Here is a 25438-nt window from a genome sequence, read left to right as displayed (position 1 = left end):
TCCCACTTAAAACAATGAGAGAGGCCTGTAATTTTCATCATAGGTACACGTCAACTATGACAGACAAAATGAGAAAAAAAATTACAGAAAATCACATTGTAGGATTTGTAATGAATTTATTTGCAAATTATGGTGGAAAATAAGTATTTGGTCAATAACAAAAGTTTCTCAATACTTTGTTATATACCCTTTGTTGGCAATGACACAGGTCAAACGTTTTCTGTAAGTCTTCACAAGGTTTTCACACACTGCTGCTGGTATTTTGGCCCATTCATCCATGCAGATCTCCTCTAGAGCAGTGATGTTTTGGGGCTGTCGCTGGGCAACACGGACTTTCAACTCCCTCCAAAGATTTTCTATGGGGTTGAGATCTGGAGACTGGCTAGGCCACTCCAGGACCTTGAAATGCTTCTTACGAAGCCACTCCTTTGTTGCCCGGGCGGTGTGTTTGGGATCATTGTCATGCTGAAAGACCCAGCCATGTTTCATCTTCAATGCCCTTGCTGATGGAAGGAGGTTTTCACTCAAAATCTCACGATACATGGCCCCATTCATTCTTTCCTTTACACGGATCAGTCGTCCTGGTCCCTTTGCAGAAAAACAGCCCCAAAGCATGATGTTTCCACCCCCATGCTTCACAGTAGGTATGGTGTTCTTTGGATGCAACTCAGCATTCTTTGTCCTCCAAACACAACGAGTTGAGTTTTTACCAAAAAGGTATATTTTGGTTTCATCTGACCATATGACATTCTCCCAATCCTCTTCTGGATCATCCAAATGCACTCTAGCAAACTTCAGACGGGCCTGGACTTGTACTGGCTTAAGCAGGGGGACACGTCTGGCACTGCAGGATTTGAGTCCCTGGCGGCGTAGTGTGTTACTGATGGTAGGCTTTGTTACTTTGGTCCCAGCTCTCTGCAGGTCATTCACTAGGTCCCCCCGTGTGGTTCTGGGATTTTTGCTCACCGTTCTTGTGATCATTTTGACCCCACGGGGTGAGATCTTGCGTGTAGCCCCAGATCGAGGGAGATTATCAGTGGTCTTGTATGTCTTCCATTTCCTAATAATTGCTCCCACAGTTGATTTCTTCAAACCAAGCTGCTTACCTATCGCAGATTCAGTCTTCCCAGCCTGGTGCAGGTCTACAATTTAGTTTCTGGTGTCCTTTGACAGCTCTTTGGTCTTGGCCATAGTGGAGTTTGGAGTGTGACTGTTTGAGGTTGTGGACAGGTGTCTTTTATACTGATAACAAGTTCAAACAGGTGCCATTAATACAGGTAACGAGTGGAGGACAGAGGAGCCTCTTAAAGAAGAAGTTACAGGTCTGTGAGAGCTAGAAATCTTGCTTGTTTGTAGGTGACCAAATACTTATTTTCCACCATAATTTGCAAATAAATTCATAAAAAATCCTACAATGTGATTTTCTGTAATTTTTTTTCTCAATTTGTCTGTCATAGTTGACGTGTACCTATGATGGAAATTACAGGCCTCTCTCATCTTTTTAAGTGGGATAACTTGCACAATTGGTGGCTGACTAAATACTTTTTTTCCCCACTGTACATATCCTTTATTACTTTACAACCCCACCACCCCTTCCCTAATTGGAGTAAACTACTGAACAACAACGCTTAGATCTCTACTTCCAGCTTATACATACTATATACATTTTATGGACACAGTCAATTTTACAATAATTATATTTTGTTTGTTTTTACTCCTGAACTTCCTCTACCCTCAACCTCTCCGATCATTTTCATGATGTCCATCCGGTTTGCTTCTATATGCCATATCTTTTTAACTGTGCTCTTTCACAAAAGCTCTCAACCTATAACCTATATACACTGCCCAAAAAAATTAAGGGAACACTTAAACAACACAATGTAACTCCAAGTCAATCACACTTCTGTGAAATCAAACTGTCCACTTAGGAAGCAACACTGATTGACAATAAATGTCACATGCTGTTGTGCAAATGGAATAGACAACAGGTGGAAATTATAGGCAATTAGCAAGACACCCCCAATAAAGGACTGGTTTTGCAGGTGGTGACCACAGACCACTTCTCAGTTCCTATGCTTCCTGGCTGATGTTTTGGTCACTTTTGAATGCTGGCCGTGCTTTCACTCTAGTGGTAGCATGAGACGGAGTCTACAACCCACACAAGTGGCTCAGGTAGTGCAGCTCATCCAGGATGGCACATCAATGCGAGCTGTGGCAAGAAGGTTTGCTGTGTCTGTCAGCATAGTGTCCAGAGCATGGAGGCGCTACCAGGAGACAGGCCAGTACATCAGGAGACATGGAGGAGGCCGTAGGAGGGCAACAACCCAGCAGCAGGACTGCTACCTCCGCCTTTGTGCAAGGAGGAGCAGGAGGAGGACTGCCAGAGCCCTGCAAAATGACCTCCAGCAGGCCACAAATGTGGATGTGTCTGCTCAAACGGTCAGAAACAGACTCCATGAGGGTGGTATGAGGGCCCGGCAAATTTGCCACTGGCGCCCCGTGCTCTTCACAGATGAAAGCAGGTTCACACTGAGCACATGTGACAGACGTGACAGAGTCTGGAGACGCCGTGGAGAACGTTCTGCTGCCTGCAACATCCTCCAGCATGACCGGTTTGGCGGTGGGTCAGTCATGGTGTGGGGTGGCATTTCTTTGGGTGGCCGCACAGCCCTCCATGTGCTCGCCAGAGGTAGCCTGACTGCCATTAGGTACCGAGATGAGATCCTCAGACAGCTTGTGAGACCATATGCTGGTGCAGTTGGCCCTGGGTTGCTCCTAATGCAAGACAATGCTATACCTCATGTGGCTGGAGTGTGTCAGCAGTTCCTGCAAGAGGAAGGCATTGATGCTATGGACTGGCCCGCCCGTTCACCAGACCTGAATCCAATTGAGCACATCTGGGACATCATGTCTCGCTCCATCCACCAACACCACCACGTTGCACCAGACTGTCCAGGAGTTGGCGGATGCTTTAGTCCAGGTCTGGGAGGAGATCCCTCAGGAGACCATCCGCCACCTCATCAGGAGCATGCCCAGGCATTGTAGGGAGGTCATACAGGCACGTGGAGGCCGCACACACTACTGAGCCTAATTTTGACTTGTTTTAAGGACATTACATCAAAAAGTTGGATCAGCCTGTAGTGTGGTTTTCCACTTTAATTTTGAGGGTGACTCCAAATCCAGACCTCCATGGGTTGATACATTTGATTTCCATTGATCATTTTTGTGTGATTTTGTTGTCAGCACATTCAACTATGTAAATAAAAAAGTATTTAATAAGATTATTTCATTCATTCAGATCTAGGATGTGTTATTTTAGTGTTCCCTTAATTTTTTTGAGCAGTGTACTTATTATGGACACATTGTTTCTACAGATTGTAAATTGAAAATAATTTGTTTTGCTAAAAGTATTATTATATTATTGATCGATTGACTATGACTTTTCAGATCACCCAGTAGTGCTATCTGCAGGGTTAGCTCCAGGTAAATATTGCAATCCTTCAGCCATTCCTGGACCTGTGTCCAAAAACAAGCTACAAATGGACAGTACCAAAACAAATGATCTAATGATTCTGTCTCTTCGCAGCTGTCAATCCTTTGGTCCTTAAATGAAACTGGTATACTTTTTTATTTATCACAATTGTCTTTAACCAATTATGTTCTTTAATGCAGGGCCGACAGACAAGTTCCTTACTTTTCCCCCCTTCCACTTTCCTCTTCCATTTTTGCGGTAATGCTGCAATTATTTGGTTGTAATTTTGGGTAGAGCAGACATTTCCATATGTTTTTGTTAGCTGCATGTGCGACATAACCCCACCAGTCCTACCTATGATATCATTAACGAAGACTATACCTTTTTTAAACATGTTTTCTAAAAATAATGTTTTTTTATCAATTAGTATATTTGAGTATGTGTATGTGTTTTTCCTCTCCTTCTGCCCTATTCACAGGTGTCCCTTGTGTTCCTGATTGGTGGTCGTTGGTGTGTTCTACCTGTCAGTCGTCAGTTAATCTGCTGATTGCTGAGGCGGACCAATCAGTGGACACTCCCCCTGATTGCACCACCTGTTTCTGGTTTTCATTACCCAATCACATCCCACATCCCCTGGTTTAAAAACCCAGTCAGTTGTGTTTTTTTTCTTGCTTTCTCATACATTAGGCTACACAGACCTTTTTGATAGACAGACTACCTTTGTTCCTTCATACACCACATAGTCATAGCCCATACATCTCACTTTGTCCTGTTCCATGTGAGTATGTATTACTGTGGTGTCTTGTTGCTATTGTCTAGTCACTTGTTTGCTGTTTAGTCCCTATTGTACTTATGTTTGTTTGCCTGGGAAAAGGGGATTTTTAGGAAGTCGCCCTTGGGCATACACTACCTGTAGGAAAACTTTGTCTAAAAACACTAGTTAGACTTGAGTGGACCACCCACTGTATTCTTGTGTAGTTAGTAGCAAGCTAGCGGTTCTTGAGGCAGGCAGGATCAGTTTAGTTTCTTTTGTTAATTCATTATTTCATTCCTTGGGTCCAGCACAGCCCCTTTTCCCCAAACCGTTTACCATGTGTTTAAAATAAACGTTGTGTTTGACGGTAGGATTGGTTGTCAGTGTATTTTGTTCTCACTGTTCCTTTTCACTATACTAATTCGCATGAGTTATGTTATGGGTCTCTTTACCATCCACCCTAGACTTTGTGGTTCTGTGTTTATGAAGACTTCACAAGAGAAAAGAGGTGGGGGTCAGAGTGAAAGAGCGGCGCCTGAAAACACCCTAGAGAAAGGAAAGGTTACAGTAAGAAAAGACGGAACAGGATGACGTTTTGCCAGGCCAAATGGCATTGGGACAAAGGGAGACACAAAGAAAGACAAAGCTGGAGAAGCAGTCTCTTCTCCACTCCCTTATGGTTGGGGCAACACCACTTCTCTTCACCTCCAACGCCTTCAGTGGCACCCCCACCTGATCTCCTGGGGGAACTGTGCGTTGGTGACCAAGAAGCTGGAGACGCGGTGTGTTTGGAGGATGCGCAGGAAGACATTATTTTGGGGTACATGATTGGCTCTCCCACCAGGTACAGTGCATCTCCTCTTCCCACTGATCACTATGGATCTCCTGGCAGAGCCTAGACGCTGCTCAACTTGCCTAGAATCAACATGCCCCGCTCAGTGTATTTCTACTTGCATGCACACACAAGGGTGCACGAATGCACATGACAAGCACTCTCACACAAGCCAATAAAACGAACCAAAATTGATTCCAAAAGTAAACAGTGAAGTTTTAAAAAGTTGAAAATATTGATTTCATGCACTGATGATCATTGCATTACACAAAAGTTGTATACTGTGGATCAATGCAGTATGAGAAAACATTAATTTGAAGAATGGCAGCAAGCGACAACAAATCCATAAAATAATTTCCATTGATGAAGCCAGGCAAACGGCTGGTGTCTGATACATTTGAATGGTAAATCACATCACAGAACAGCTTTACACTGAGACATCAAGCTGAAAAACAATTGTACATTCCCCTGGCCCTCATACAGGGCCATTGGAGAAATCACACTTTAATTCAGTCCTATCCCCAGCCCAGGCTGACACACACAGGTCCCTCAGGCCTCATTTTGTCTATTTTATTGATATTATGTGATGTGGAATCACATTACACTCCCACATGTGTGGCTGGCTGTCCTCTGGAGGGGCACTCGTTCACTCTAAAGTGGATTGTTCATACAGTACTGTATCAATGCTGACATGGTGCTCCATTAGAAGTATCTATTCTAACGAGAACGTGGGAGGAGGGATGGAGATGGTTATGAATCTGGGTATTAGTGTCTGGCAGGAACACATCCACATCATTACCAATGTCCTGAATGTTTAAACTCCAAGACCATTATCCCAAGGAAAATCTGTAGAGAGGCCCTGACTCTGGCCAAATTGGTTTAGTGATTAGATCGGACCAGACTACCCTGATGACATTTCCATCAGAAGTCCTCAGTGAGCCCCTAAGATTGACTTAACCTAATGTAGTCTCCCGAGTGGCGCAGTGGTCTAAGGCACTGCATCGCAGTGCTAGCTGTGCCACTAGAGATCCTGGTTCGAATCCAGGCTCTGTTGTAGCCGGCCGCGACCGGGAGACCCATGGGGCGGCGCGCAATTGGCCCAGCGTCGTCCAGGGTAGGGGAGGGAATGGCCGGCAGGGATGTAGCTCAGTTGATAGAGCATGGCGTTTGCAACGCCAGGGTTGTGGGTTCGATTCCCACAGGGGGTATGAAAAAATAAAAAAATAATGTATGCACTAACTGTAAGTCGCTCTGGATAAGAGCGTCTGCTAAATGACTAAAATATAAATGTAATGTAAATGTAAATCATTAACCCCGAACGTTTAATTTAAGAAAAAACACAAACTGACTCCAAATGGCTTTATTCTGTGCCGACATGACTCAGGTAAACTCAAACAAATGAAAACAGACAACACCACTGAAGAATATGACAAGCAGTATTGAGCAAATCAGGATCATTAGAGAGAAGTGAGTCGCACACACACACACCTCCCCTGCCAACAGCAACCCCCTGCTCCCACCACAAGCTCACTAATCAGCAAGGCAACTCGGTTGGGTTAATTTCAGTCCCAGTAGACATGTCGCTAACTACGCCAGTCCAGATGTCCATCAAAGGGTTGAGTATGGGAAACAAATTGGAATGACTGGATGGAATTGGCACTTGGTGAAGAGAGAAAAAGTGACACGAGTCCTTCCTGGCTAAATTGACAATCAGTGCAGTCGACAGAGCAGGGAGAGAGAGCTCCATTGATCCCAATAGGGAGGCATTTATAGTGTTTAGTGTTTTGTGATGGGTCATGTGTGATGTGTTTGGGTTATCCTAGAATAAATCATCAACTACTATAGTCAAAGGCCATCTAATAAACCGCTGAATAATATAATGAGAGGATGTTGCAGTCAAGCTGAGTGTGCCCATCACCCATTGATTACAAATGAAGATAGATGCCATGTGTTTTTCTCTTTACTGACTGCTGGAACTGTCATGGCCGACTGAGCTGTTGCTTTACAAACCATAGACAGGTCAGAGACATGCCCAGTGAGAAGTCCAGTGACAAGTGCGTCACACTCTGGTCCCGGTGAGGAGAGGTGTGACAGCGGCTGGACAGACAGGGTGCTGATGACTGAATCAGCCCAGAGCCTCACTGCACTGAGAGCCACTGACTACGTCTCAAATGGTACCCTGTTCCTTTATCCACTACCTTTGACCAGGGCACTATGTAGGAAATAGGGTGCCATTTGGGACACAGCCACTATGATGTCACTGCACTGTGGGGACCGAAGTGTCAGACAAATATCCCCAGGCCCAGCGTCTGTCTGTCTGTTAGCCTGACCAGGTCTGTGACACAGTTTGAGCTCTCATACAAGCTCTGCCTCATTGTAGCATGTGTCGTTACTCTTGAGCGACTCTCAACTTGACGGTGAAGTATAGTCTCTTGAATCTAGATTAGGTATTGTGATGAGCTGTTAGGCCAACCTATTCCAGAATTGGTTACAAGTAAAATGTTTCACTTCATTTGAGTTCAAATTGTTCTGTCATCAGTGTAAACAAAGCCAATGTGTTGTTACGGTTAACTTTCTACTGTCGGATCTTGTTTTTTAGTGTGTTGGTGTTACTCACCTCTGAACTGTCGGATCATGTTCTGGTGGTTATCCACAGCCTCCAGTAGTATCTTCTCAGGCAGGTCCATCTTCCAGCACCACTCTGTGCCCACCGGGTTAGTGTGGTGTCTGTCGGGACAGAGAGACAAGATCAGAAAGGACTGCTCTGTCTGGTCACACACACACACACTCTGCCCCAAACCTGGCTAAGTAACCAGACTGGTCTGGTGACCTCTTACGTCAGCCTGCCATGACCCTTTCAGTCCCTCTCAGATCACCTAAAAGGGCACAAGCTAACAGAAGTTTACACCATTTCTTTTTAGAGTTAAATGAAAGTACAGTAGGCACAAAGGCAACAGGTGACAGTAAATATGGAAAAATATAAAGTGAGGAATTCCACACACATCAGGGGCTCTGTATTCCACCTCACAGTTCACTAGACTAGAGAACATTATTTTTTACCCATCAGTTCTGGTGCCCCCTGCTGCTGAAGGACAGCTAAGACAATTCCTTTGTGTCTGACAATGTTCTGCTGTTACCCATTGTCCCAGATAGGGACCTCAACTCAGACGGGACTATCACTACTAACAGCACCCCATTCACCAGAGGCCTGGACTGGCAGAGACATTTTCAAAGGAGTTTTATTATCTTCATCTTTTCAAAGGTTAGCCTGCTTCCAGATCTGTTCGTGCAGTCTTACAATAGGAGTTATAAGGAGTTAGGAAGACAGCAAAAACAGATCAGGGACCAGGCTATTTCGAAGGTAACTTGAGGAGAAATATCTGCCCTCTCCAGTCCCAACCAATGTCAGTTCACTTGATTCAGCTTCTAACCGCTCTCCCTTTAATTAGCACGATCATTAATCACCCACACGTTAATCATTAGCTGCCTCGTTAACTTTTGGTTAGCTAAGCGATAGCATGGCCATCAGTCAATGATGGGGTGAGCACTGACTGGTTTCAGGAGGGATACAAATATCTGGGGTTCTGTACTGAGTTCTGTACTGGGTACTGCCTGTACTGCCTATGACAATATCGTAATATATTGTAATATGGCTGATTTTAAAATGATAGGAGGGTAACGCCAGGGGCCATATGCTCTTCTGAGAACTTGCAACAATGAACTAAAAGGGTCTAGGCATGCTTAGCCATATTGTGAAATGCAGCTCTGGTTATTGGGTTAAGATGAGGATGCAACTGCACTGGGCGTATGAGAATAATGTAATATAATTGAATAAACTGGAGCATGAATTATTCTAAAATCTCTAAATCAATCACATCAACAATCATAGATCAGTAGCACCCACCTCCAGCAGAAGACACTTGTTGGCACAGGCAAGGCTAGGGGTGATCTCCATACACCTGTGGGACTCGATACCATAAAAGTAGTGCTTGTAACAACCTTCTCTTCCTCTTAGCATGGACTGGGGAAAGAAAAATACATTTAGTTATTCAATGTTTATGAATGTAAGATTACTCATATAAGGAATAAATAATATTATCCATGTTACCTTGGTCCAATTACAAAGCTTGACTCCTGAATGACTTCCTATGAGTTTGTATCCTGCAGAAGAGAAAATATATAAAATAGTCATGTATTTCTCCCCATCATAACCTGTCTACACGAGTAGCATTTATTATGAATGAGTAGATCTCTGTAGGAGATGAAAAAAGTACAAAGGAACCTTATTACATATGCTGTGGTCCTGTGACAAACTGACACCATTTAAAATCAAATTGTATTGGTCACATACACATTTTTAGCAGATGTTATTGCGGGTGTAGCGAAATGCTAGTGTTCCTAGCTCCAAAAGTGCAGTAATATCTAACAATTCACACAAATCTAAAAGTAAAAGAATGGAATTAAGAAATATATAAATATTAGGACGAGCAATGTCAGAGTAGCATTGACTAAAATACAGTAGAATAGAATACAGTAAATACATATGAGATGAGTAAAGCAGTATGTAAACATTATTAAAGAGACTAGTGTTCCATTATTAAAGTGACCAATGATTCCATGTCTATGTATATAGGGTAGCAGCCTCTAAGGTGCAGGGTTGAGTAACCGGGTGGTAGCCGGCTAGTGATGGCTAGTTAACAGTCTGATGGCCTTGAGATAGAAGCTGTTTTTCAGTCTCTCGGTCCCAGCATTGATACACCTGTACTGACCTCGCCTTCTGGATGATAGCGGGGTGAACAGGCAGTGGCTCGGGTGGTGTCCTTGATGATCTTGTTGGCCTTCCTGTGACATTGGGTGCTGTAGGTGTCCTGTAGGGCAGGCAGTGTGCCCCTGGTGATGCGTTGGGCAGACCGCACCACCCTCTGGAGAGCCCTGCAGATGCGGGTGGTGCAGTTGCCGTACCAGGCGGTGATATAGCCCGACAGGATGCTCTCAATTGTGCATCTGTAAAAGTTTTTGAGGGTCTTATTGGCCAAGCCGAATTTCTTCAGCCTCCTGAGGTTGAAGAGGCTCTGTTGCACCTTCTTCACCACACTGTCTGTGTTGGTGGATAATTTCAGATTGTCAGTGTTGTGTACGGCGAGGAACTTGAAGCTTTTCACCTTCTCCACTGCAGTCCCGTCGATGTGGATAGGGGCGTGCTCCCTCTGCTGTTTCCTGAAGTCCACGATCAGCTCCTTCGTTTTGTTGACGTTGAGGGAGAGGTTATTTTCCTGGCACCACTCCGCCATGGCCCTCACCTCCTCCCTGTAGGCTGTCTTGTCATTGTGGGTAATCAGGCCTACTACTGTTGTGTCGTCTGCAAACTTGATGATTGAGTTGGAGGCTATGGATGCCGTCTTGCGAGGGTTAACACTCTTAAATGTCTTACTCACGTCGGCCACGGAGAACGAGAGCCCACAGTCCTTGGGAACGGGCCACTTCGGTGGCACTGTGCTATCCTCAAGAAGGTATTTACCTTGTCCGGGAGCAAGACGTCGGTGTCTGCAACGTGGCTGGTTTTCCTTTTGGAATCCGTGATTGTCTGTAGACCCTGCCACATATGTCTCGTGTCTGAGCCATTGAATTGCGACTCCACTTTGTCTCTGTACTGACATTTTGCCTGTTTGATTGCCTTGCGGAGGGAATAACTACACTGTTTGTATTCAACCATATTCCCAGTCATCTTGCCATGGTTAGATGCGGTGGTTCGCGCTTTCAGTTTTTCAGTTTTGGGATAATGTATGTCCTATCATTTCAGTGTGTCTAGGAATTTATATCCATCCATCTCCACGATTATGTCTGTTGGGAAATGTAAATATTGGTGATCAATATCAGAGAACATTTTGTAATCTAGGTCTAATTGCTACAAAAAAATATCCACCCGCAATAACTAACTGGAGGACTGAACTATCTAGCTACATCCCACTAGACTCTATATATTATAAAATTAAACATTAACAAGACATATTTGACAGAATTTGGAATCTTACGGTGTTTTCACATATAGTCCTCTTTAAAATAACTGATCTCAGTCCTCTTTAAAATGAATTCTGGGGTAAAAAAAAAAGCAAAATAACTCTGTTCTCTTTGTATTCACACTGCCCTTGCCTTTGAATGAGGACTCAACTCTTTTGCCAGTTCACTTCACCTTATGAGGTCCGAGTCCTCTTTGCATTCACATTGCTATGTTTAGAAAGGAACCAAGATATTTTTCCAACATTCACTCAATGCAATCTGGGTAAAAGTACAGGATAAGCCATTCCATCAGAACGTGCTATCAGACAGCTAGATATACCTAGACATAATAATTGTATCCATATGATAATATTAACGTGCAAATATGATTGGTAACAGATTAAATACCAGTAGAAAAACTGCAGAGTAAATAATGATGTAGGCCTAATTGAAAATTGAACAGGCTACTGCCCCTTTAAGAGCTTGAATATATATTGTACCTATGTTGTGATTCTTACCAAATATGTTGTTGTCTTCTCACACTATTTAAACCCCACAATCGAATAAACAGCTTATGAAGCTCTCTTAGCCTATTGATCAACATATTGCAAACAAATAATCTGAACATCGTGTCAGTACAAAACTCCACAGATTTTGGAATTTCTGTGCATCCTTGACAATTGCTAATCAATATCCAGCACACGTTTTTTCTGCGAACCTGCATATCATCAACTCCTCTCTCCAATGTGAAGGGGTTATGGAAGGGGAAACGGTGATTCAGTAGTCTAGTGTGTGGTGTGGGAATAATGACAAGCGAACCTGCTGTGCTTTGTGTTCACATTGCCCTAAAAATGGGAACCGGACTGCGGAATTCATGCGAACCAAACTCAGACCACCTTTCGAGATGATCAGTTCGGTTCACTTCGGATACTTTTTTGAGGGGTCCGAGTTCCTTTGGAGTGTTTACAATCCACAAGAAAATTAAGGGAACCGCACTGAGCTCACAAAAATTGGCTGAAAGGGACCAAGAATGAAAACACCCTTAGAGAATATGCTGTATAGTGGGCATTTTGTTTTTGTGTTGTTTCTGTTTGTGAATGTCAGTTTGTTTTGGATAGGTTTTTTTGCCTTAGTGTTTTTCTTCGTGGATCCCTCTGTGAGAATGAATGTATGTGGATTTGTGTGTGTGTGTGTGGGGGGGGGGGAGAGAGGGGAGGGAGATGTATACTGACTGTGTGAGATTACATTTGACTGAGTTCTGTAGAAAAACAATGAAAACTAATTATCCCAACAACAACCAAAATGAGTAGATAGATTGCAACTTGTATAATGTTACATGGTAACAACATAGTAATAACGGTTGCATAACACGTGAGACATCACTAGACCATTTGCCAATAGCATTTTTTTTTAAAGTATGATTTCTGTGATTTCCCAATAGCAAAGCCCACACATTCAAATTAGCAACATAACTTCAAAAGGTGTTGAGGCTGCGTGTAATATAAGTGTACATGATGATGAAGGGTTGTCCATACTAGCTGTGGATTGGACTACTCATTTACAGCGTTTCAAGCTCTGACAACCCCCATCAAACAGAATACTTTTATTTGTCTCTTTTAATCATCCAGATACATGCCACTGCTTTTATATCAAGGGTTCTCCATAGGGATTCAAGGGGGGCCTTCCCATCTCTGCATTTCAAAAGACACAACATTTATAAGAAGTTATATTTCAGTCCTGTTTGTGAGGTAAAACAGCATGATATAGACGCCATGAGAGAGAGAAAAAAACATGACATTTCAGGTGTTGAAATGTTGAGTGCTCATAATGGCTGCATTGACCGGTCATCTTTCATCCTAGTAGGATACCCAGTGTGCTTTGCTTACTGTGCAGCTAACTATAGCCTTGCCCACCTGGGAAATACAAGTCAGCCATCTTGTGTCAGAATTTATGTTCTTCAAAAGTGAATTATTATTGATCTCACTGTTCTCAGGACTGGTGTCCTCCTGTTATTGGATAGGTTAAAGCCTGGTGTAATTGAGCTATGCTGTAACATAAAGTAAATAAAATGTACCTTAGTCTATTGCACTGCTAGTAAAGGCCCAACGATGTGATGCACGATGGGGGGATTAAGACGCATTTACCATTTACCCCAACACTGGGGGGCTGGCAATCGATCCAGGACGCTTTTTTACACCCACAGGAAATCAATTGTACCACGCACACACAGTCAGACACACACACACACTAAATCATTTTCTTACCCACAATCCCCCTGAGGATATGCTAACTACTGTTTATTACTTGTTTGTCGACCCATGTAGGGCAAAGTCGGAGGTGTCGGGAGCTGGGGCTGTTGTTCCGACTAGGATTATATTACAATTCTGCTGAAGACTGGCTGGTGCTGGATGCAGCACAGAGAAGAGAACAAGGCCTAGTGGGAGTAGTGTTGAGTCTAATCTGAGGGCCCTTTCCTTCCTGTGTTCATTAGGTAAAAGCCTTCACTTCAAACGCCTCAACTGCCTTTTATGTCTGTCTGCACAGAGAGAGAACGAGCGAAGGGGAGCTAGACAGGAGGTAGGCTTTGCTCCTCTCCCTCTCAGTGGATCTGATTAACTGTACCCATCTATGTGGAGAGGCTCATGTGAACACCAGGCCAGCCACAAAGAGAGATGCCCTCCAAACCTGTGCTGCTGTAGGGCTTATAGCCACCCACTCCAACTGCAGTCATCCCCCTTTCACACCATATTAATCTCCTACGGCTAAATGAAAGTAACCAGACAGTCACCAGTCTACCCGTAAACCAAGATGTGAAGGTGGAGGTAAACTACATTGACCATTTCAACAAAATAAAATATGTTTTCACTTTCCACAGAACCCAAAGAGACTCTGAGATCTTCCTCCCTTATCAATAATACTGGGTTCTCTAGGAAACTAGAGCGCTACACTATCAATACACTCAATACACAGGACAGGATCTGAACTGAGCTAAGTTTCTCAATCTCTGTCCCCTTCCAGTCTAGTCCAAGAGCTCCTCTACATACCTGTTCATTCCCCAACTGGAATGAAAAATACATTTTACATCGTCAAATACCAAACTTTTCACTCATTACGGCTCAAGTTTTAGGCTAATACTGATTAAATATTGACGAAATCTGTAGAGAATAGAGCTCAAATAAAAATGTTGGCTCTGTTGAAACAAAACTTCAATTAGTTTCTCTCGATGTGCTGAGACACATTAAGCCTTCACTACATGATGTTCTTAATTAGAGGCAGATAAGTCTCCTTTCCAAAAGATGTAAGACTCTTTAGCTAACATCCACATCCAGGCAGAAATATACACACTGAGTGTACAAAACTTTAGGAACACATTCCTAATATTGAGATGCACCCCTTTTTGCCCTCAGAACAACCTCAATTCGTTGGGGCATGGACTACAAGGTGTCGAAAGCGTTCCACAGGGATGCTGGCCCATGTTGACTCCAATGCTTCCCACAGTTGTTTCAAGTTGGCTGGATATACTTTGGGTGGTGGACGATTCTTGATACACACGGGAAACAGCGTTGCAGTTCTTGCCTATACACCCTCTGAATGGCACACATTCACAATCCATGTCTCAATTGTCTCAAGGCTTCAAAATATTTTTATAACCGGTCTCCTCCCCTTCATCTACACTGATTGAAGTGGATTTAACAAGTGACAATAAGGGATCATAGCTGGTCAGTCTATGTAATGGAAAGAGCAGGTGTTTTGTACACAGTGTATTTACAGTATTTATACAATATGTATGTACAGTATACAGTACCAGTCAAAAGTTTGGACACACCTACTCATTCCAGGGGTTTTTCTTTATTTTTACAATTTTCTACATTGTAGAATAATAGTGAAGACATCAAAACTATGAAATAACACATATGGAATAATGTAGTAACCAAAAAAAAGTGTTAAACAAATCAAAATATATTTTATATTTGAGATTCTTCAAATAGCCACCCTTTGCCTTGACGACAGCTTTGCACATTCTTGGCATTCTCTCAACCAGCTTCATGAGGTAGTCACCTGGAATGCATTTCAATTAACAGGTTTGCCCACTGACAAAAGACATGATCAGTCTATAATTTTAATGGTAGGTTTATTTGAACAGTGAGAGACAGAATAACAACAAAAGAATCCAGGAAAACGCATGTCAAAAATGTTATAAATTGATTTGCATTTTAATGAGGGAAATAAGTATTTGACCCCTCTGCAAAACATGACTTAGTACTTGGTGGCAAAACCCTTGTTGGCAATCAAAGAGGTCAGATGTTTCTTGTAGTTGGCCACCAGGTTTGCACACATCTCAGGAGGGATTTTGTTCCACTCCTCTTTGCAGATCTTCTCCAAGTCATTAAGGTTTCGAGGCTGATGTTTGGCAACTCAAACCTTCAGCTCCCTCCACAGATTTTCTATGGGATTAAGGTCTGGAGACTGGCTAGGCCACTCCAGGACCTTAATGTGCTTCTTCTTGAGATACTCCTTTGTTACCTTGGCCATGTGTTTTGGGTCATTGTCATGCTGGAATACCCATCCACGACCCATTTTCAATGCCCTGGCTGAGGGAAGGAGATTCTCACCCAGTTATTTTGTGTATCTTCCATTTGCGAATAATTGCACCAACTGTTGTCACCTTCTCATCAAGCTGCTTGGCGATGGTCTTGTAGCCCATTCCAGCCTTGTGTAGGTCTACAATCTTGTCCCTGACATCCTTGGAGAGCTCTTTGGTCTTGGCCATGGTGGAGAGTTTGGAATCTGATTGATTGATTGCTTCTGTGGACAGGTATCTTTTATACAGGTAACAAGCTGAGATTGAGAGCGCTCCCTTTATGAGTGTGCTCCTAATTTTTGACATGCGTTTTTCTGGATTTTTTGTTGTTATTCTGTCTCTCACTGTTAAAATAAACCTACCATTGAATTTATAGACTGATCATTTCTTTGTCAGTGGGCAAACGTACAAAATCAGCAGGGGATCAAATACTTTTTTCCCTCACTGTACCTCTGCTGCAGAGGATAAGTTCATTTGAGTTACCAGCTTCAGAAATTGCAGCCCAAATAAATGCTTCACAGAGATCAAGTAACAGACACATCTCAACATCAACTGTTCAGAGGAGACTGTGTGAATCAGGCCTTCATGGTCGAATTGCTGCAAAGAAACCACTACTAAAGGACACCAATAAGAAGAATAGACTTGCTTGGGTCAAGAAACACGAGCAATGGACATTAGACCGGTAGAAATGTGTCCTTTGGTCTGGAGTCCAAATGTGAGATTTTTGGTTCCAAACGCCGTGGCTTTGTGAGACGCAGTGTGGGTGAACGGATGATCTCCGCATGTGTATTTCCCACCATGAAGCATGGAGGAGGAGGTGTTATGGTGTGGGGGTGCTTTGCTGGTGACACTGATTTATTTAGAATTCAAGGCACACTTAACCAGCATGGCTACCACAGCATTCTGCAGTGATATGCCATCCCATCTGGTTTGGGCTTAGTGGGACTATCATTTATTTTTCAACAGGACAATGACCCAACACACCACCAGGCTGTGTAAGGGCTATTTTACCAAGAAGGAGAGTGATGGAGTGCTGCATCACATGACCTGGCCTCCACAATCCCCCGACCTCAACACAATTGAGATGGTTTGGGATGAGTTGGACCGCAGAGTGAAGAAAAAGCAGCCAACAAGTGCTCAGCATATGTAGGAACTCCTCCAAGACTGTTGGAAAAGCATTCCAGGTGAAGCTGGTTGAGAGAATGCGAAGCGTGTGCAAAGCTGTCATCAAGGCAAAGGGTGGCTATTTGAAGAATCTCAAATATATTTTGATTTGTTTAACACATTTTTGGTTACTACATGATTCCATATGTGTTATTTCATAGTGTTAGATTGGGTTCAAGCCCGTCTCTAGCTGGGCCACTTAAGGACATTCAGAGACTTGTCCCGAAGCCACGCCTGCGTTGTCTTGGCTGTGTGCTTAGGTTCGTTGTCCTGTTGGAAGGTGAACCTTCACACCAGTCTGAGGTCCTAAGCGCTCTGGAACAGGTTTTCATCAATGATCTCTCTGTACTTTGCTCCGTTCATCTTTTCCTTGATCCTGACTAGTCTCCCAGTCACTGCCACTGAAAAACATCCACACAGCATGATGCTGCCACCACCATGCTTCACCGTAGGGATGGTGCCAGGTTTCCTCCAGACGTAATGCTTGGAATTCAGGCCAAAGAGTTCAATCTTGGTTTCATCAGACCAGAGAATCTTGTTTCTGATGGTCTGAGAGTCCTTTAGGTGCCTTTTGGCAAACTCCAAGCGGGCTGTCATGTGCCTTTTACTGAGGAGTGGCTTCCGTCTGGCCACTCTACCATAAAGGCCTGATTGGGGTGGAGTGCTGCAGAGCTGGTTTCCCTTCTCTCCAAAGAGGAACTCTGGAGCTCTGTCAGAGTGACCATCAGGTTATTGGACACCTTCCTGACCAAGGCCCTTCTCCCCCGATTGCTCAGTTTGGCTGGGCAGCCAGCTCTAGGAAAAGTCTTGGTGGTTCCAAACTTCTTCCATTTAAGAAATGGAGGCCACTGTGTTCTTAGGGACCGTCAATGCTGCGGACAGTTTTTGTTACCCTTCCCCAGATCTGTGCCTTAACACAATCCTGTCTCGGAGCTCTACGGACAATTTCTTCAACCTCATGGGTTGGTTTTTGCTCTGACATGCACTGTCAACTGCGGGACCTTATATAGTCAGGTGTGTGCCTTTCCAAATCATGTCCAATCAATTGCATTTACCACAGGTGGACTCCAATCAAGTTGTAGAAACATCTCAAGGATGATCAATGGAAACAGGATGCACTTGAGCTCAATTTCGAGTTTCATAGCAAAGGTTCTGAATACTTATTGAAATAAGGTATCTGTTTTTTAAATTTGCCAAAAATGTCTAAAAACCTGTTTTTGCTTTGTCATTATGGGGTATTGTGTGTAGATTGATGAGGAAAAACATTTATTTAATCAATTTTAGAATAAGTTTGTAACATAACAAAATGTGGAAAAGGGGAAGGGGTCTGAATACTTTCTGAATGCACTGTATATATATATTTCACATTACTGGGAATACAGATATGCATCTGTTGGTCACTGATAATGTACCTTAAAAAAAAGGCAGGGGCATGGATCAGAAAACCAGTCAGTATCTCCTTTGCATAGAGTTGATCAGGCTGTTGATTGTGGCCTGTGGAATGTTGTCCCACTCCTCTTCAATGTCTGTGCGAAGTTGCTGGATATTAGCGGGAACTGGATTACGCTGACGTACACGTCGATCCAGAGCATCCAAAACATGCTCAATGGGTGATATGTCTGGTGAGTATGCAGGCCATGGAAGAACTGGGACATTTTCAGCTTCCAGGAATTGTGTACAGATCCTTGCGACATGGGGCCGTGCATTATAATGCTGAAACATGAGGTGATGGCCTCAGGATCTCGTCAAGGTATCTCTGTGCATTCAAATTGCCATTAATAAAATGCAATTGTGTTCATTGTCCGTAGCATAACCCCACTGCCACCATGGGACACTCTGTTCACAACATTGACATTAGCAAACCGATCGCCCACACGACGCCATACACATGGTCTGCAGTTGTGAGGCCGGTTTGACGTACTGCCAAATTCTCTAAAATGACGTTGGATGTGGCTTATGGTAGAGAAATGAACATTGAATTCTCTGGCAACAGCTCTGGTGGACATTCCTGCAGTCAGCATGCCTATTGCACGCTCCCTCCAAACTTGAGACATCTGTGGCATTGTGTTGTGTGACTGAACTGCACATTTTAGAGTGGCCTTTTATTGTCCCCAGCACATGGTGCATCTGTATAAAGTTCATGCTTTTTAATCAGCTTCTTTGTATGCCACTCCTGTCAGGTGGATGGATTATCTTGGCAAAGGAGAAATGCTCACTAACAGGAATGTAAACAAATTTGTGCACAACATAGATAAATAAGCTTAATGTGTGTATGGAACATTTCTGGGATCTTTATTTCAGCTCATGAAACCAACGCTTTATATGTTGCGTTTATATTTTTGTTCAGTGGAGGAATGGAGGAATGGTTTAAGATCCCTACCAATGTGCTCTCAAACTCATAAAACATTTTAGAAAAAGGATCAGTGCCGTTATCCTCGCAAGGTATTGAACGGTATTGAAAACAGGGGTGTCCATAATTCTGACCCCTACCTTTTTGAGAGGAAAAGGTATTACTTTTTAAACAAACTCTCTTTCTCTGAGCAATTGTATTAGTATAAAATAATATATTTCCCCATTTTTGGGGGGGGGGAATATTTATTTTATACAGTCATTTTTTTATACAATAATGTATCAGCGGTGTCAATAATTTCAGACACCACTGTATGTGAATATATGTATGTCTATGGGTTAAATAGTAGTGTTCTTAATGTTCATTACTCATGCTCAGGCAGAATGTTGACAAGCAGTAAGCTAGTAAGGTGCAAGAGGGGATAAACTACTGGAACAGGTATGTCAGTCTACAATACCTTCCTACTACCATATTCTACATAACCATGGAATGATATTGCTCAATGCCATCCCAAATACTGTACTGCAAACCAAATGCAGGTGAAAAAGTATTCCTAACTAAGACTTCTGAAGGCACAAAAGTATTTTTCTGCTGAGCAGAGGCAACCAACCAGTGGATTGATAAGCATGTTCTTGGCATTAGAGCTCTCTTACAAATGCAGGAAGAAAATCTATAAATCTATTACACCTGCCATATTGATGCCCACCACTATGTTGAGGACCACTAGTCAAGGCTATAGCCGTAGGGGGAGAAAGAGACAGCACCTGTGTTGGGGAGAGGAGAAGAGAGTGAAGTCTCCTGGGACGCCACCGGCAGGAGCAGCAGCAGGGAAGAGAAGGAAGAGAGGGTAATTGGACCGGGCTGCATCATTAAGCCGTGTTAGGCAACACACACTCCTGGCACCAGCCCACTCCTCTCTGCATAGCAACACACACACATTCTCCCTACACACACTCCATCCTGGCCCCGTTCCTCACCCCGTTAGACAACACACACACACACTTCCTCCCCACCCTACTACACCTTTATTTTCCTTCTAGTGAATCATTTTTTTCCTCAGTGTCTCCGTAGACATTAAGGTTAAGGACATGCTGCTCTGAAGCATCTGGTGCTGTGAGTGTTTCAGAGCAGATTTTCATAGCAGATTATCAAAGCTGGATCATTTCTCCTCCGCAAAAATACACTTTTGTACCCAAGTGGCAGTTATTAAGGGAACTATAGGACCAGCGAAGGTAATTACTGATAAAGTCCTAAAGAGAATGTTTTATAAAACATGGCCTCTTACTAGAAGTAACATTCCACCATATAAATTATAAGTGCATGCATACCTGGGTATTTCAGTACGGGAAAATAAAAGTGCAACTACAATTCCATTATATTTCTCTAATGCTTCCAGTGTTACAGTACCTTGACTGTATTTCTGTAGTGATTATGGTGTGCACTGCAGGTCTGCTCCTTACCTTGCTTAGTCAGGGCCTCCCTCAGGGCATGAGTGATCATCTCTCTCCACACCTCCTTTTCCTCAGCCTTCATCACTCCATTCAGCCTGGAAAGCTTCACCATCTGTCCATCCTCCTGGCCCTCCTCTCTTCTCTGAAGCAAACACACACAAATCTGGGTTAGTTTCTGTTTGCCCCAACACAACCCTGGGTTAATTTTTGTTTTCCCTCAATAAAGTCTGGGTTAGTTTTGTTTGGCCCAACAAAACTCTGGGTTAGTTTCTGTTTGCCCCATTGCAGGGCATTGAAAATGTGTTTTATTGACATAAACATGCCTACTCTCACACTTACCTTTAATAACAATTTGACAACAATGTATTTTCTTTCACCCATGACAGTGATTTGATAAGGGCTTGTAAAAACAACACTCTTGGATCATTAATGGGATAGTTCACCCAAATTACTACACACCTTGTAAGCAGTCAATGGATATAGCTGTAAGATGGCGCCAACTAGCTCTTAGGAAACTTAGCGGTATTTTGTTTTTTTATGTATTATTTTTTACATTATTAGCTCAGGAAATGTTTTGTGGCATTACATACAGCTTGGAAGAACTATTGGATATCAGAGCGGCAGTAACTCACCATAACTACCAGCATTATGACCAGGAATACGACTTCACCGAAGCAAATCCTTTGTTCGCTCTACCCAGAGCAATTGAACTGATTCCAGAGGCCGAACAAAAACGTCACCGGCGGAGGAGAGGCACTCGAGGCGGCCTGCTTGTTCGACTTAGGAGGCGCGCACACCACCCACCACTTCTGAGTTTATTACTCGCTAATGTTCAGTCTTTGGATAACAAAGTTGATGAGCTCAGGGCAAGGATTTCTTTCCAGAGAGACATCAGGGCCTGTAACATTCTTTGTTTGATGGAAACATGGCTCTCTCTGGATACTCTGTCGAAATCGGTCCAGCCAGAGGGGTTCTCAGTTCATCGCGCAGACAGGAATAAATATCTCTCCGGGAAGCAGAAGGGCGGAGGTGCGTTTCATGATTAACGACTCATGGTGTAATTGTAGCAACATACAGGAACTCAAGTCCTTTTGTTCACCCGACCTAGAATACCTCACAATGAAATGCCGACCGTATTATCTCCCAAGAGAATTTTCCTCCGTTATAGCCACGGCCGTTTATATCCCCCCTCAAGTCGATACCACGAGGGGCCTCAAAGAACTTCACTGGACTTTAAGCAAACTGGAAACCGCATATCCTGAGGCTGCATTTATTGTAGCTGGGGATTTTACCAAAGCAAATTTGAGGACTAGGCTGCTGAAGTTCTATCAACATATCGACTGTAGTACTAGCGCTGCTAAAACACTGGACCACTGTTATTCGAACTTCCGGGATGCTTACAAGGCCTTCCCCCGTCCTCCTTTCGGCAAATCTGACCACGACTCCATTTTGCTTCTCCCTTCCTATAGGCAGAAACTCAAACAGGAAGTACCCGTGCTAAGGACTATTCAACGCTGGTCTAACCAATCGGAATCAATGCTTCAGGATTGTTTTGATTACGCGGACTGGGATATGTTCCGGGTAGCTTGCGAAAATAATTTCGACGAATACACTGATACGGTAAATGAGTTTATGAGGAAGTGTATAGGAGATGTTGTACCCACTGTGACTATTAAAACCTAACCTAACCAGAAACCGTGGATAGATGGCAGCGTTCGCACGAAACTACTCCTGAGTGGCGCAGTGGTCTAAGGCACTGCATCGCAGTGCTAACTGTGCCACTAGAGATCCTGGTTCGAATCCAGGCTCTGTCGCAGAGCTCTGTCGGGAGACTCATGGGCGGCGCACAATTGGCCCAGCGTCGTCCAGGGTAGGGGAGGGAATGGCCGGCAGGGATGTAGCTCAATTGATAGAGCATGGCGTTTGCAACGCCAGGGTTGTGGGTTTGATTCCCACGGGGGGCCAGTATATAAATATATGTATTCACTAACTGTAAGTCGCTCTGGATAAGAGCGTCTGCTAAATGACTAAAATGTAAAATGTAAATGTAAACTGAAAGTGTGAACTACCGCATTTAACCATGGCAAGTTGACTAGGAATATGGCAGAATACAAACAGTGTAGTTATTCACTCCGCAAGGCAATAAAACAAGCAAAACGTCAGTATAGAGACAAAGTGGAGTCGCAATTCAACGGCTCAGACACGAGACGTATGTGGCAGGGTCTACAGACAATCACGGACTACAAAGGAAAACCAGCCACGTCGCGGAGACCGACGTCTTGCTTCCGGACAAGCTTCTTTGCCCGCTTTGAGGATAACACAGTGCCACCGACACGGCCCGCTACCAAGGACTGTGGGCCCTCCTTCTCCGTGGCCGACGTGAGTAAAACATTTAAACATGTTAACCCTCGCAAGGCTGCCGGCCCTGACGTCATCCCTAGCCGCGTCCTCAGAGCATGCTCAGACCAGCTGGCTGGTGTGTTTACGGGCATATTCAATCTCTCCCTATCCCAGTCTGCTGTCCCCACATGCTTCAATATGGCCACCATTGTTCCTGTACCCAAGAAAGCAAAGGTAATTGAACTAAACGACTATCGCTCCATAGCACTCACCTCTGTCATCATGAAGTGCTTTGAGAGACTAATCAAGGATCATATCACCTCTACCTTACCTACCACCCTAGACCCACTTCAATTTGCTTACTGCCCCAATAGATCCACAGACGATGCAATCGCCATCACTCTGCCCTATCCCATCTGGACAAGAGGAATACCTATGTAAGAATGCTGTTCATTGACTATAGCTCAGCATTTAACACCATAGTACCCTCCAAGCTCATCATTAAGCTCAAGGCCCTGGGTCTGAACCCCGCCCTGTGCAACTGGGTCCTGGACTTCCTGACGGGCCGCCCCCAGGTGGTGAAGGTAGGAAACAACACCTCCACTTCGCTGATCCTAAACACTGGGGCCCCACAAGGGTGCGTGCTCAGCCCACTCCTGTACTCCCTGTTCATCCATGACTGCGTGGCCAAGCATGCCTCCAACTCAATCATCAAGTTTGCAGACGACACAACAGTAGTAGGCTTGATTACCAACAATGACGAGACAGCCTACAGGGAGGAGGTGAGGGCTCTGGGAGTGTGGTGCCAGGAAAATAACCTCTCACTCAACATCAACAAGCTTTTGACTGGTACTGTATATATTCTTAGTTCATGCCTTACTTAGATTTATGTCTATTGGGTATATAGTATGTTGTGAAATTGTTAGATATCACTTGTTAGATCTTACTGCACTGTCGGAGCTAGAAGAACAAGCATCTCGCTACACCCGCAATAACATCTGCTAAACACGTGTATGTGACCATTTTTATTTTAGCGGAAAATGCTAATATCGGTCCCATGACTTGAATGGTATTTTTGCCACAAATGCTAAAACGTTAGTATTTAGAAACAGTGCCAGACTAAACCAAAACTAACAAACTAAACCAAAGCATGAATTACTGTCATACCTTGTGTCACGTACGTTAAGAAAAGGGTCGGACCAGGGTGCAGCGTGAAAGGCGTACATGTTTATTTAACTAATAAACACACGACACAGTAACCAAAATAACAAACTTAACCGTGACGGTTAAACAGGAACACAACAAGATCCCGCAACACAGGCAGGAAAACTGGCTGCCTAAGTATGATCCCCAATCAGAGACAACGAGCGACAGCTGCCTCTGATTGGGAACCACACCCGGCCAAACATAGAAATACAAACCTAGAATATTCACACCCAGACCAAACTAGCTAGAGTTCTATAGGCCAGGGCGTGACACCTTGTCCATAGACTGCTTACATGGTAAGGAAACCAATATGTAACTTTGTAGTTTGGGTGAACTATCCCTTTAAACACTACAACTCAGATCACGACAAGCAAATTTCAATACCACAGACCCCAGTGAGACATGTATTCCAATGGGTCAATTGTCTCAGGGAAAACACAGACAACAGTAGTAGCCTTTAAAACCAGTATTTACAAATAATACACAAGACATATTATTTATAGACCAAATGACGTGTGATGTCACGTCACTGTGTGTGACCATATGGGCATCATCTCTGAATAGGCTAGGATTAGAATGGTCCCTGATCTGTTTGTGCGTGACAACGACCATAAACGTTGGCTACACAGCACTAAACAGATCTGGGCCCGGGATGGGGTGAGATAAGGTTGGGCATCATCACATTTGCCAATCTGAGGCATCATCAACCCTCTTGGCCTTGCTAACTGCTCTATGCCCGACAGGGTTGTCCATGAAGCTATGAGCCACTGAGAACCACTGATATTACAGCTATAAATTTCACCACCTGAACAACGCTGACAAAAGGGGACCTGCTTTAGGACATTGCTCTACCAATCACACAAACATGAATCATGCCCCTCAGTAATACACTGCAATGCTGACAATGGCGATACTGATTCAATTAATATACGGTACAGAATAGAAGGTCTTCAGGGCTGTTACCTTGTCTGCTGCTACAGGGAAAGGTCAATAGAAGAAAAAGTACTACAATGGCAAAACAAAAGGGTAGATTGATTTCAAGCAACAGTAGGCAGACAATTACTTCAAACACCTGTTGAATTTTTGTGATGCAATATGTGTCACGCCCTGGCTCTGGGGACTTTTATATGTTGAGCCAGGGTGTTAGTTTCTATGTGTTAGTTTCTGGGTGTTAGGTTCTATGTTTCATTTTCTATGTTCTTGTTCTAGTTTATGTGTTTCTATGTTGGCCGGGGTGGTTCCCAATTAGAGACAGCTGTGGCTCGTTGTCTCTGATTGGGAACCATACTT

General features: G+C 43.7%; 1 pseudogene across 1 annotated transcript in view; it reads right to left on the bottom strand.

The window, feature by feature from the left end:
• LOC311101935 (S-adenosyl-L-methionine-dependent tRNA 4-demethylwyosine synthase TYW1-like) overlaps positions 1–25438 on the bottom strand; it is a 149691-nt pseudogene that overhangs the window by 92213 nt on the left and 32040 nt on the right. Inside the window, exons 7-11 of the transcript in view lie at positions 20612–20744; positions 9167–9219; positions 8963–9079; positions 7676–7785; positions 4959–5093 (exon numbers count right to left, since the gene is read on the bottom strand). The product of the transcript in view is annotated as an S-adenosyl-L-methionine-dependent tRNA 4-demethylwyosine synthase TYW1-like (transcript). The remainder of the gene's footprint in view (positions 1–4958; positions 5094–7675; positions 7786–8962; positions 9080–9166; positions 9220–20611; positions 20745–25438) is intronic.

Source organism: Coregonus lavaretus (assembly GCF_964263955.1).
Source record: "Coregonus lavaretus genome assembly, chromosome: 26".
Lineage (NCBI taxonomy): Eukaryota > Metazoa > Chordata > Actinopteri > Salmoniformes > Salmonidae > Coregonus > Coregonus lavaretus.
Note: the sequence above shows the minus strand (reverse complement) of the source record. Positions and strands in the feature narration are given on the sequence as shown.